Source organism: Amborella trichopoda, chromosome 5 (genome assembly GCF_054954075.1).
Source record: "Amborella trichopoda isolate Santa Cruz 75 chromosome 5, AtrichopodaSantaCruz75HAP2 v2.0, whole genome shotgun sequence".
Classification (NCBI taxonomy): Eukaryota; Viridiplantae; Streptophyta; class Magnoliopsida; order Amborellales; family Amborellaceae; genus Amborella; species Amborella trichopoda.
This window is the reverse complement of record NC_142340.1, coordinates 25694541-25707109: the sequence shown is the minus strand read 5'-3', so window position 1 is coordinate 25707109 and position 12569 is coordinate 25694541.

The window sequence follows — 12569 nt, the reverse complement described above, 5'->3', positions numbered from 1 at the left end:
TGGAAATAAAAAATAAAATGACGTAAGGAAAGATAATGTGAGGTGTTTTTTGGTAAAAAATAATTTGAGCTAATTTTTGGTAATTAAAAATAAACTGAGGTATTTTTCTTTTGAAAAATAACTTGAGGTACTTTTTTGTAATGAAAAATAAAATGAGGTCTAGAAAAACAATTTGGGGCATGATTTCGTAAAAATAATTTGAAGTATTTTTTGCTAAAGAAATAAATTGAGGCACGCTTTGAAAAATAGAATAAACTGAGGTATTTTTCTTTTGAAAAATAAATTGAGGAATTATTTGGAAATAAAGAGTACAATGAAGAAAAAAAAATAATCTAAGCAACTTTTCGAGAATAAAAAGTAATATCCGGTCAAGAAAAAAATTAATGAGCTATTTTCTATGAAAAAAATTAATCGAGGATATTTTTTTTAATAAAAAATAAAACTAGATAAAGAAATCCGATTTGAGGTATTTTTTTGTGCAAAGAATAAATAGAGGTACTGTTTTTAGATGAAAAATAAATCAGGGTATTTTTTTTGTCGCAAAAAATAAAATGAGGTAATGAAAAATAAAAATAATTTGATGTATTTGTTGTTAAAAAATGAATTCGTGTGCTCTTTTTTGTAAAAAAAAAAAACAATGAGGCCAAGAAAAATAATTTTACGTATTTTTTGATAAAAAATAAATTGACTTACCTTTTTGTAGAGGTACGTTTGGCAAATCAGAATAAACTGAGGTATTTTTCGTTTACAAATAAATATAGGAATTATTTGGTAGTAAAGAATAAAAAAAGTTAAAGTAAAATAATTTGAGGTATTTTCTTGGTCAAATAATAAATTGAGGCGAATTTTGGAAATTAAAATAGACTGAGATATTTTTTTGTTTTACAAATAAATTGAGCTGCTTTTCAGTAAAAAAAAAAATCAAATATGGCAAAAAAAAATAATTTGAAGTATTGCTCATTTTGAAAATTTAGTTTGATGTGCTCTTCGGTAATTAAAATAAACTGAGGTGTTTTTTGGTGAAAAAAATTAAATTGAGGTACTCTTGGATAATTAAATTAAACTGAGGTACTTTTCGGTGATCGACAAAAAAAAAAATGAGGTAAAGAAAAATAGTTTGAGGTATTTTTTGGGAATAAAAAAATAAAATGAGGCAAAAAAAAATAAGTTGATGTACTTTTTTTGCAAAAAAAAAAAAAAAAGAGCAGCGTTTTGGTAATAAAAAATAAAATGACGTAAGGAAATATAATGTGAGGTGTTTTTTAGTAAAAAATAAATTGAGCTAATTTTTGGTAATTAAAAATAAACTGAGGTATTTTTTCTTTGAAAAATAACTTGAGGTACTTTTTTGTAATAAAAAATAAAATGAGGTCTAGAAAAACAATTTGGGGCATGATTCCGTAAAAATAATTTGAAGTATTTTTCGCTAAAGAAATAAATTGAGGTACGCTTTGAAAAATAGAATAAACTGAGGTATTTTTCTTTTGAAAAATAAATTGAGGAATTATTTGCAAATAAAGAGTAAAATGAGGCAAAAAAAATAATCTAAGCTACTTTTGGAGAATAAAAAGTAATATCCGGTCAAGAAATATATAATGAGCTATTTTCTATGAAAAAAATTAATCGAGGATATTTTTTTTAATAAAAAATAAAACTAGTTAAAGAAATCTAATTTGAGGTATTTTTTTGTGCAAAGAATAAATAGAGGTACTGTTTTTGGATGAAAAATAAGTCGGGGCAATTTTTTTGTCACAAGAAATAAAATGAGGTAATGAAAAATAAAAATAATTTGATGTATTTGTTGATAAAAAATGAATTCGTGTGCTCTTTTTGTAATAAAAAATAAAAATGAGGCCAAGAAAAATAATTTGACTTATTTTTTGATAAAAAATAAATTGACTTACCTTTTTGTAGAGGTACATTTGGCAAATCTAAGGTATTTTTCATTTACAAATAAATCGAGGAATTATTTGGTAGTAAAGAATAAAATGAGTTAAAGAAAAATAATTTGAGGTACTTTCTTGGTCAAATAATGAATTGAGACGAATTTTGGAAATTAAAATAAACTAAGATATTTTATTGTTTTACAAATAAATTGAGCTGCTTTTGGGTAAAAAAAAGAAAAATCAAATACGGTAAGGAAAAGTAATTTGAAGTATTGCTTATTTTGAAATTTTAGTTTGACGTGCTCTTCGGTAATTAAAATAAACTGAAATGGTTTTTGGTGAAAAAAATAAAATTGAGGTACTCTTGGATAAATAAAATAAACAGAGGTACTTTTCGGTGATCGAAAAAAAAAAAAAATGAGGTAAAGAAAAATAGTTTGAGGTATTTTTTGGGAATAAAAAAAAAAATGAGGCAAAAAAAAATAATTTGATGTTCTTTTTGTAAAAGGAAAAAAAAAAAGAGTAGCGTTTTGGAAATAAAAAATAAAATGACGTAAGGAAAAATAACGTGAGGTGTTTTTTGGTAAAAAATAAATTGAGCTAATTTTTGGTAATTAAAAATAAACCGAGGTATTTTTCTTTTGAAAAATAACTTGAGGTACTTTTTTGTAATAAAAAACAAAATGAGGTCTAGAAAAACAATTTGGGGCATGATTTTGTAAATATAATTTGAAGTATTTTTCACTAAAGAAATAAATTGAGGTATGCTTTGAAAAATAGAATAAACTGAGGTATTTTTCTTTTCAAAAATTAATTGAGGAATTATTTGCAAATAAAGAGTAAAATGAGGAAAAAAAAAATTCTGAGCTACTTTTGGAGAATAAAAAGTAATATCCGGTCAAGAAATATATAACGAGCTATTTTCACGGTAAGGAAAAGTAATTTGAAGTATTGCTTATTTTGAAAATTTAGTTTGACGTGCTCTTTCGTAATTAAAATAAACTGAAGTGTTTTTTGGTGAAAAAATTAAATTGAGGTACTCTTGGATAATTAAAATAAACTAAGGTACTTTTCAGTGATCGACAAAAAAAAAAAAAGATGTAAAGAAAAATAGTTTGAGGTATTTTTTGGGAATAAAAAAATAAAATGAGGCAAAAAAAATAAGTTGATGTACTTTTTTTGTTAAAAAAAAAAAAATAGAGCAGCATTTTGGTAATAAAAAATAAAATGACGTAAGGAAAAATAATGTGAGGTGTTTTTTGGTAAAAAATAAATTGAGCTAATTTTTGGTAATTAAAAATAAACTGAGGTATTTTTTATTTGAAAAATAACTTGAGGTACTTTTTTGGAGAAAAAATAAAATGAGGTCTAAAAAAACAATTTGGGGCATGATTCCGTAAATATAATTTGAAGTATTTTTTGCTAAAGAAATAAATTGAGGTACGCTTTGAAAAATGGAATAAATTGAGGTATTTTTCTTTTGAAAAATAAATTGAGGAATTATTTGGAAATAAAGAGTAAAATGAGGCAAAAAAAAAAATCTGAGCTACTTTTGGAGAATAAAAAGTAATATCCGGTCAAGAAATATATAATGAGCTATTTTCTATGAAAAAAATTAATCGAGGATATTTTTTTTAATAAAAAATAAAACTAGTTAAAGAAATCTAATTTGAGGTATTTTTTTGTGCAAAGAATAAATAGAGGTACTGTTTTTGGATGAAAAATAAGTCGGGGCATTTTTTTTGTCGCAAAAAATAAAATGAGGTAATGAAAAATAAAAATAATTTGATGTATTTGTTGATAAAAAATGAATTCGTGTGCTCTTTTTGTAATAAAAAATAAAAATGAGGCCAAGAAAAATAATTTGACTTATTTTTCGATAAAAAATAAATTGACTTACCTTTTTGTAGAGGTACGTTCGGCAAATCAGAATAAACTGAGGTATTTTTCGTTTACAAATAAATCGAGGAATTATTTGGTAGTAAAGAATAAAATGAGTTAAAGAAAAATAATTTGAGGTACTTTTTTGGTCAAATAATGAATTGAGACGAATTTTGGAAATTAAAATAAACTAAGATATTTTATTGTTTTACAAATAAATTGAGCTGCGTTTCGGTAAAAAAAAGAAAAATCAAATACGGTAAGGAAAAATAATTTGAAGTATTGCTTATTTTGAAATTTTAGTTTGACGTGCTCTTCGGTAAATAAAATAAACTGAAATGGTTTTTGGTGAAAAAAATAAAATTGAGGTACTCTTGGATAAATAAAATAAACAAAGGTACTTTTCGGTGATCAAAAAAAAAAAAAAATGAGGTAAAGAAAAATAGTTCGAGGTATTTTTTGGGAATAAAAAAATAAAATGAGCCAAACAAAAATAATTTGATGTTCTTTTTGTAAAAGGGAAAAAAAATAGAGTAGCGTTTTGGAAATAAAAAATAAAATGACGTAAGGAAAAATAATGTGAGGTGTTTTTTGGTAAAAAATAAATTGAGCTAATTTTTGGTAATTAAAAATAAACTAAGGTATTTTTCTTTTGAAAAATTACTTGAGGTACTTTTTTGTAATAAAAAATAAAATGAGGTGTAGAAAAACAATTTGGGGCATGATTTTGTAAAAATAATTTGAAGTATTTTTTGCTAAAGAAATAAATTGAGGTACGCTTTGAAAAATAGAATAAATTGAGGTATTTTTCTTTTGAAAAATAAATTGAGGAATTATTTGCAAATAAAGAGTAAAATGAAGAAAAAAAAAAATCTGAGCTACTTTTGGAGAATAAAAAGTAATATCCGGTCAAGAAATATATAATGTGCTATTTTCACGGTAAGGAAAAGTAATTTGAAGTATTGCTTATTTTGAAAATTTAGTTTGACGTGCTCTTCGGTAATTAAAATAAACTGAGGTGTTTTTTGGTGAAAAAATTAAATTGAGGTACTCTTGGATAATTAAAATAAACTAAGGTACTTTTCGGTGATCGACAAAAAAAAAATGATGTAAAGAAAAATAGTTTGAGGTATTTTTTGGGAATAAAAAAATAAAACGAGGCAAACAAAAATAATTTGAAGTTCTTTTTGTAAAAGGAAAAAAAAATAGAGTAGCGTTTTGGAAATAAAAAATAAAATGACGTAAGGAAAAATAATGTGAGGTGTTTTTTGGTAAAAAATAAATTGAGCTAATTTTTTATAATTAAAAATAAACTGAGGTTTTTTTCTTTTTATAAATAACTTGAGGTACTTTTTTGTAATAAGAAATAACTGAGGTCTAGAAAAACAATTTGGGGCATGATTCTGCAAAAATAATTTCAAGTATTTTTTGCTAAAGAAATAAATTGAGGTACGCTTTGAAAAATAGAAAAAACTGAGGTATTTTTCTTTTGAAAAATAAATTGAGGAATTATTTAGAAATAAAGAGTAAAATGAGGAAAAAAAATAATCTGCGCTACTTTTTGAGAATAAAAAGTAATATCCGGTCAAGAAATATATAATGAGCTATTTTCATGGTAAGGAAAAGTAATTTGAAGTATTGCTTATTTTGAAAATTTTGTTTGACATGCTCTTAGGTAATTAAAATAAACTGAGGAGTTTTTTGGTGAGAAAAATAAAATTGAGGTACTCTTGGATAATTAAAACAAACTGAGGTACTTTTCGGTGATCGACAAAAAAAAAAATGAGGTAAAAAAAAATAGTTTGAGGTATTTTTTTGGAATAAAAAAATAAACTGAGGCAAACAAAAAGAAGTAGATGTACTTTTTTTGTAAAAAAAAAAAAAATAGAGCAGCGTTTTGGAAATAAAAAATAAAATGTAAGGAAAAATAATGTGAGGTGTTTAAAGAAATCTAATTTGAGGTATTTTTTTGTGCAAAGAATAAATAGAGGTACCGTTTTTGGATGAAAAATAAGTCGGGGTATTTTTTTTGCCGCAAAAAATAAAATGAGGTAGTGAAAAATAAAAATAATTTGATGTATTTGTCGTTAAAAAATGAATTCGTGTGCTTTTTTTTGTAATAAAAAATAAAAATGAGGCCAAGAAAAATAATTTGACTTATTTTCGATAAAAAATAAATTGACTTACATTTTTGTAGAGGTACGTTCGGCAAATCAGAATAAACTGAGGTATTTTTCGTTTACAAATAAATCGAGGAATTATTTGCTAGTAAAGAATAAAATGAGTTAAAGAAAAATAATTTGAGGTACTTTCTTGGTCAAATAATAAATTGAGATGAATTTTGGAAATTAAAGTAAACTAAGATATTTTATTGTTTTCCAAATAAATTGAGCTGCTTTTCGGTCAAAAAAAAAAAAATCAAATATGGTAAGGAAAAGTAATTTGAAGTATTGCTTATTTTGAAAATTTAGTTTGACGTGCGCTTCGGTAATTAAAATAAACTGAGGTGTTTTTTGGTGAAAAAAATTACAATGAAGTACTCTTGGATATTAAAATAAACTGAGGTATATTTCGGTGATTGACAAAAAAAAAAATGAGGCAAAAAAAAATAGTTTGAGGTATTTTTTGGGAATAAAAAAATAAAATGAGGCAAACAAAAATAAGTTGATGTACTTTTTTTGTTAAAAAAAAAAAAAAATAGAGCAGCGTTTTGGTAATAAAAAATAAAATGATGTAAGGAAAAACAATGTGAGCGAAAAAAAAAAACTTGAGCTACTTTTGGAGAATAAAAAGTAATATCCGGTCAAGAAATATATAATGAGCTATTTTCTATGAAAAAATTTAATCGAGAATATTTTTTTTATCAAAAAATAAAACTAGTTAAAGAAATCTAATTTGAGGTATTTTTTTGTGCAAAGAATAAATTGAGGTACTGTTTTTGGATGAAAAATAAGTCGGGGTATTTTTTGTTTCGCAAAAAAGAAAATGAGGTAATGAAAAATAAAAATAGTTTGATGTATTTGTTGTTAAAAAATGAATTCGTGTGCTCTTTTTTGTAATAAAAAATAAAAATGAGGCCAAGAAAAATAATTTGACTTATTTTTCGATAAAAAATAAATTGACTAACCTTTTGTAGAGGTACGTTCGGCAAATCAGAATAAACTGAGGTATTTTTCGTTTACAAATAAATCGAGGAATTATTTGGTAGTAAAGAATAAAATGAGTTAAAGAAAAATAGTTTGAGGTACTTTTTTGGTCAAATAATAAATTGAGACGAATTTTGGAAATTAAAGTAAACTGAGATATTTTATTGTTTTCCAAATAAATTGAGCTGCTTTTCGGTCAAAAAAAAAAAATCAAATATGGTAAGCAAAAGTAATTTGAAGTATTGCTTATTTTGAAAATTTAGTTTTACGTGCTCTTCGGTAATTAAAATAAACTGAGGTGTTTTTTGGTGAAAAAAATTAAAATGAAGTACTCTTGGATATTAAAATAAACTGAGGTATTTTTCAGTGATCGACAAAAAAGAAAATGAGGTAAAAAAAAATAGTTTGAGGTATTTTTTGGGAATAAAAAAATAAAATGAGGCAAACAAAAATAAGTTGATGTACGTTTTTTGTAAAAATAAAAAAAAAATAGAGCAGCGTTTTGGTAATAAAAAATAAAATGATGTAAAGAAAAACAATGTGAGCGAAAAAAAAAAACCTGAGCTACTTTTGGAGAATAAAAAGTAATATCATGTCAAAAAATATATAATGTGCTATTTTCTATGAAAAAATTTAATTGAGAATATTTTTTTTATCAAAAAATAAAACTAGTTAAAGAAATCTAATTTGAGGTATTTTTTTGTGCAAAGAATAAATAGAGGTACTGTTTTTTGATGAAAAATAAGTCGGGGTATTTTTTTTGTCGCAAAAAATAAAGTGAGGTAATGAAAAATAAAAATAATTTGATGTATTTGTTGTTAAAAAATGAATTCGTGTGCTCTTTTTTGTAATAAAAAATAAAAATGAGGCCAAGAAAAATAATTTGACTTATTTTTCGATAAAAAATAAATTGACTTACCTTTTTGTAGAGGTACGTTCGGCAAATCAGAATAAACTGAGGTATTTTTCGTTTACAAATAAATCGAGGAATTATTTGGTAGTAAAGAATAAAATGAGTTAAAGAAAAATAGTTTGAGGTACTTTCTTGGTCAAATAATAAATTGAGACGAATTTTGGAAATTAAAGTAAACTGAGATATTTTATTGTTTTCCAAATAAATTGAGCTGCTTTTCGGTCAAAAAAAAAAAATTCAAATATGGTAAGGAAAAGTAATTTGAAGTATTGCTTATTTTGAAAATTTAGTTTGACGTGCTCTTCGGTAATTAAAATAAACTGAGGTGTTTTTTGGTGAAAAAAAAAAAAAATGAAGTACTCTTGGATATTAAAATAAACTGAGGTATTTTTCGGTGATCGACAAAAAAATGAGGTTAAAAAAAATTAGTTTGAAGTTTTTTTTGGGAATAAAAAAATAAAATGAGGAAAACAAAAATAAGTTGATGTACTTTTTTTGTATAAAAAAAAAAAAAATAGAGCAGCGTTTTGGTAATAAAAAATAAAATGATGTAAGGAAAAACAATGTGAGGTGTTTTTTGGCAAAAAATAAATTGAGCTAATTTTTGGTAATTAAAAATAAACTGAGGTATTTTTCTTTTGAAAAATAACTTGAGGTACTTTTTTGTAATCAAAAATAAATTGAGGTCTAGAAAAAAAATTTGGGGCATGATTCCGCAAAAACAATTTGAAGTATTTTTCGCTAAAGAAATAAATTGAGGTACGCTTTGAAAAATAGAATAAACTGAGGTATTTTTCTTTTGAAAAATAAATTGAGGAATTATTTAAAAATAAAGAGTAAAATGAGGCAAAAAAAATAATCTGAGCTACTTTTGGAGATTAAAAAGTAATATCCGGTCAAGAAATATATAATGAGCTATTTTCTATGAAAAAAATTAATCGAGGATATTTTCTTTAATAAAAAATAAAACTAGTTAAAGAAATCTAATTTGAGGTATTTTTTTGTGCAAAGAATAAATAGAGGTACTGTTTTTGGATGAAAAATAAGTCGAGGTATTTTTTTTGTAGCAAAAAATAAAATGACGTAATGAAAAATAAAAATAATTTGATGTATTTGTTGTTAAAAAATGAGTTCGTGTGCTCTTTTTTGTAATAAAAAATAAAAATGAGGCCAAGAAAAATAATTTGATTTATTTTTCGATAAAAAATAAATTGGCTTACCTTTTTGTAGAGGTACGTTCGGCAAATCAGAATAAACTGAGGTATTTTTCGTTTACAAATAAATCGAGGAATTATTTGGTAGTAAAGAATAAAATGAGTTAAAGAAAAATAATTTGAGGTACTTTCTTGGTCAAATAATAAATTGAGACGCATTTTGGAAATTAAAGTAAACTGAGATATTTTATTGTTTTCCAAAAAAACTTAGCTGCTTTTCGGTCAAAAAAAAAAAATTTAAATATGGTAAAAAAAAACTAATTTGAAGTATTGCTTATTTTGAAAATTTAGTTTGACGTGCTCTTCGGTAATTAAAATAAACTGAGGTGTTTTTTGGTGAAAAAAATTAAATTGAGGTACTCTTGGATAATTTACTTTTCGGTGATCGACAAAAAAAAAATGCGGTAAAGAAAAATAGTTTGAGGTATTTTTTGGGAATAAAAAAATAAAATGAGGCAAACAAAAATAATTTGATGTAATTTTTTTGTAAAAAAAAATAAAAATAGAGCAGCGTTTTGGTAATAAAAAATAAAATGATGTAAGGAAAAACAATGTGAGGTGGTTTTTGGTAAAAAATAAAAATAGCAAATTTTTGGTAATTAAAAATCAGCTGAGGTATTTTTCTTTTAAAAAATAACTTGAGGTACTTTTTTGCAATAAAAAATAAAATGAGGTCTAGAAAAACACTTTGGGGCATGATTCCGCAAAAATAATTTGAAGTATTTTTCTCTAAAGAAATAAATTGAGGTACGCTTTGAAAAATAGAATAAACTGAGGTATTTTTCTTTTGAAAAATAAATTGAGGAATTATTTGGAAATAAAGAGTAAAATGAGCGAAAACAAATAATCTGAGCTACTTTTGGAGAATCAAAAGTAATATCCGGTCAAGAAATATATAATGAGCTATTTTCTATGAAAAAATTTAATCGAGGAAATTTTTTTTTTTAAAAAAAAAACTAGTTAAAGAAATCTAATTTGAGGTATTTTTTTTTGCAAAGAATAAATAGAGGTATTGTTTTTGGATGAAAAATAAGTCGAGGTATTTTTTTTGTCGCAAAAAATAAAATGAGGTAATGAAAAATAAAAATAATTTGATGTATTTGTTGTTAGAAAATGAATCCGTGTGCTCTTTTTTGTAATAAAAAATAAAAATGAGGCCGAAAAAAATAATTTGACTTATTTTTTGATAAAAATTGAATTGACTTACCTTTTTGTAGAGGTACGTTTGGCAAATAAGAATAAACTGAGGTATTTTTCGTTTACAAAAAAATCGAGGAATTATTTGATAGTAAAGAATAAAATGAGTTAAAGAAAAATAATTTGAGGTATTTTCTTGGTCAACTAATAAATTGGGATGAATTTTGGAAATTCAAGTAAACTGAGATATTTTATTGTTTTACAAATAAATTGAGCCGCTTTTCGGTCAAAAAAAAAAAATTTCAAATATGGTAAGGAAAAGTAATTTGAAGTATTGCTTATTTTGAAAATTTAGTTTGACGTGCTCCTCGGTAATTAAAATAAACTGAGGTTTTTCTTGGTGAAAAAAATTAAATTGAGGTACTCTTGGATAATTAAAATAAACTGAGGTACTTTTCGGTGATCGACAAAAAAAAAATGATGTAAAAAAAAATAGTTTGAGGTATTTTTTGGGAATAAAAAAATAAAATGAGGCAAACAAAAATAAGTTGATGTACTTTTTTTGTAAAAAAATAAAAAAATAGAGCAGCGTTTTGGTAATAAAAAATAAAATGATGTAAGGAAAAAAAATGTGAGGTGTTTTTTCGTAAAAAAAGAAATTGAGCAAATTTTTGGTAAATAAAAATAAACTGAGGTATTTTTCTTTTGAAAAGTAACTTGAGGTACTTTTTTGTAATAAAAAATAAAATGAGGTCTAGAAAAACAATTTGGGGCATGATTCCGCAAAAATAATTTGAAGTATTTTTCGCTAAAGAAATAAATTGAGGTACGCTTAGAAAAATAGAATAAACTGAGGTATTTTTCTTTTGAAAAATAAAATTAGGAATTATTTGGAAATAAAGAGTAAAATGAGGAAAAAAAAATAATCTGAGCTACTTTTGGAGAACAAAAAGTAATATCCGGTCAAGAAATATATAATGAGCTATTTTCTATGAAAAAAATTAATCGAGGATATTTTTTTATCGAAAAATAAAACTAGTTAAAGAAATCTAATTTGAGGTATTTTTTTGTGCAAAGAATAAATAGAGGTACTGTTTTTTGATGAAAAATAAGTCGGGGTATTTTTTTTGTCGCAAAAAAAATAATGAGGTAATGAAAAATAAAAATAATTTGATGTATTTGTTGTTAAAAAATGAATTCGTGTGCTCTTTTTTGTAATAAAAAATAAAAATGAGGCAGAGAAAAACAATTTGATTTATTTTTCGATAAAAAATAAATTGACTTACCTTTTTGTAGAGGTACGTTCGACAAAAAAGAATAAACTGAGGTATTTTTCGTTTACAAATAAATCGAGGAATTATTTGATAGTAAAGAATAAAATGAGTTAAAGAGAAATAATTTGAGGTACTTTCTTGGTCAAATAATAAATTGAGACGAATTTTGGAAATTAAAGTAAACTGAGATATTTTATTGTTTTACAAATAAATTGAGCTGCTTTTCGGTCAAAAAAAAAAAATTCAAATATGGTAAGGAAAAGTAATTTGAAGTATTGCTTATTTTGAAAATTTAGTTTGACGTGCTCTTCGGTAATTAAAATAAACTGAGGTGTTTTTTGGTAAAAAAAATTAATTTGAGGTACTCTTGGATAATTAAAATAAACTGAGGTACTTTTCGGTGATCGACAAAAAAAAAAATGAGGTAAAGAAAAATAGTTTGAGGTATTTTTTGGGAATAAAAAAATAAAATGAGGCAAAAAAAAATAATTTGATGTACTTTTAAAAAAAAAAAAAAAAAAAATAGAGCTGCGTTTTGGTAATAAAAAATATAATGATGTAAGGAAAAATAGTGTGAGGTGTTTTTTGGTAAAAAATAAATTGAGCTAATTTTTGGTAATTAAAAATAAACTGAGGTTTTTTCTTTTGAAAAATAACTTGAGGTACTTTTTTGTAATAAAAATAAAATGAGGCCAAGAAAAACTGTTTGGGGCATGATTCCGTAAAAATAACTTGAAGTATTTTTCGCTAAAGAAATAAATTGAGGAAAGCTTTGAAAAATAGAATAAACTGAGGTATTTTTCTTTTGAAAAATAAATTGAGGAATTATTTGGAAATAAAGAGTAAAATGAGTGAAAAAAAAAAACTTCAGCTACTTTTGGAGAATAAAAAGTAATATCCGGTCAAGAAATATATAATGAGCTATTTTCTATGAAAAATTTAATCGAGAATATTTTTTTTATCAAAAGAAAAAACTAGTTAAAGAAATCTAATTTGAGGTATTTTTTTGTGCAAAGAATAAATAGAGGTATGGTTTTTGGATGAAAAATAAGTCGGGGTATTTTTTTTGTCGCAAAAAATAAAATGAGGTAATGAAAAATAAAAATAATTTGATGTAT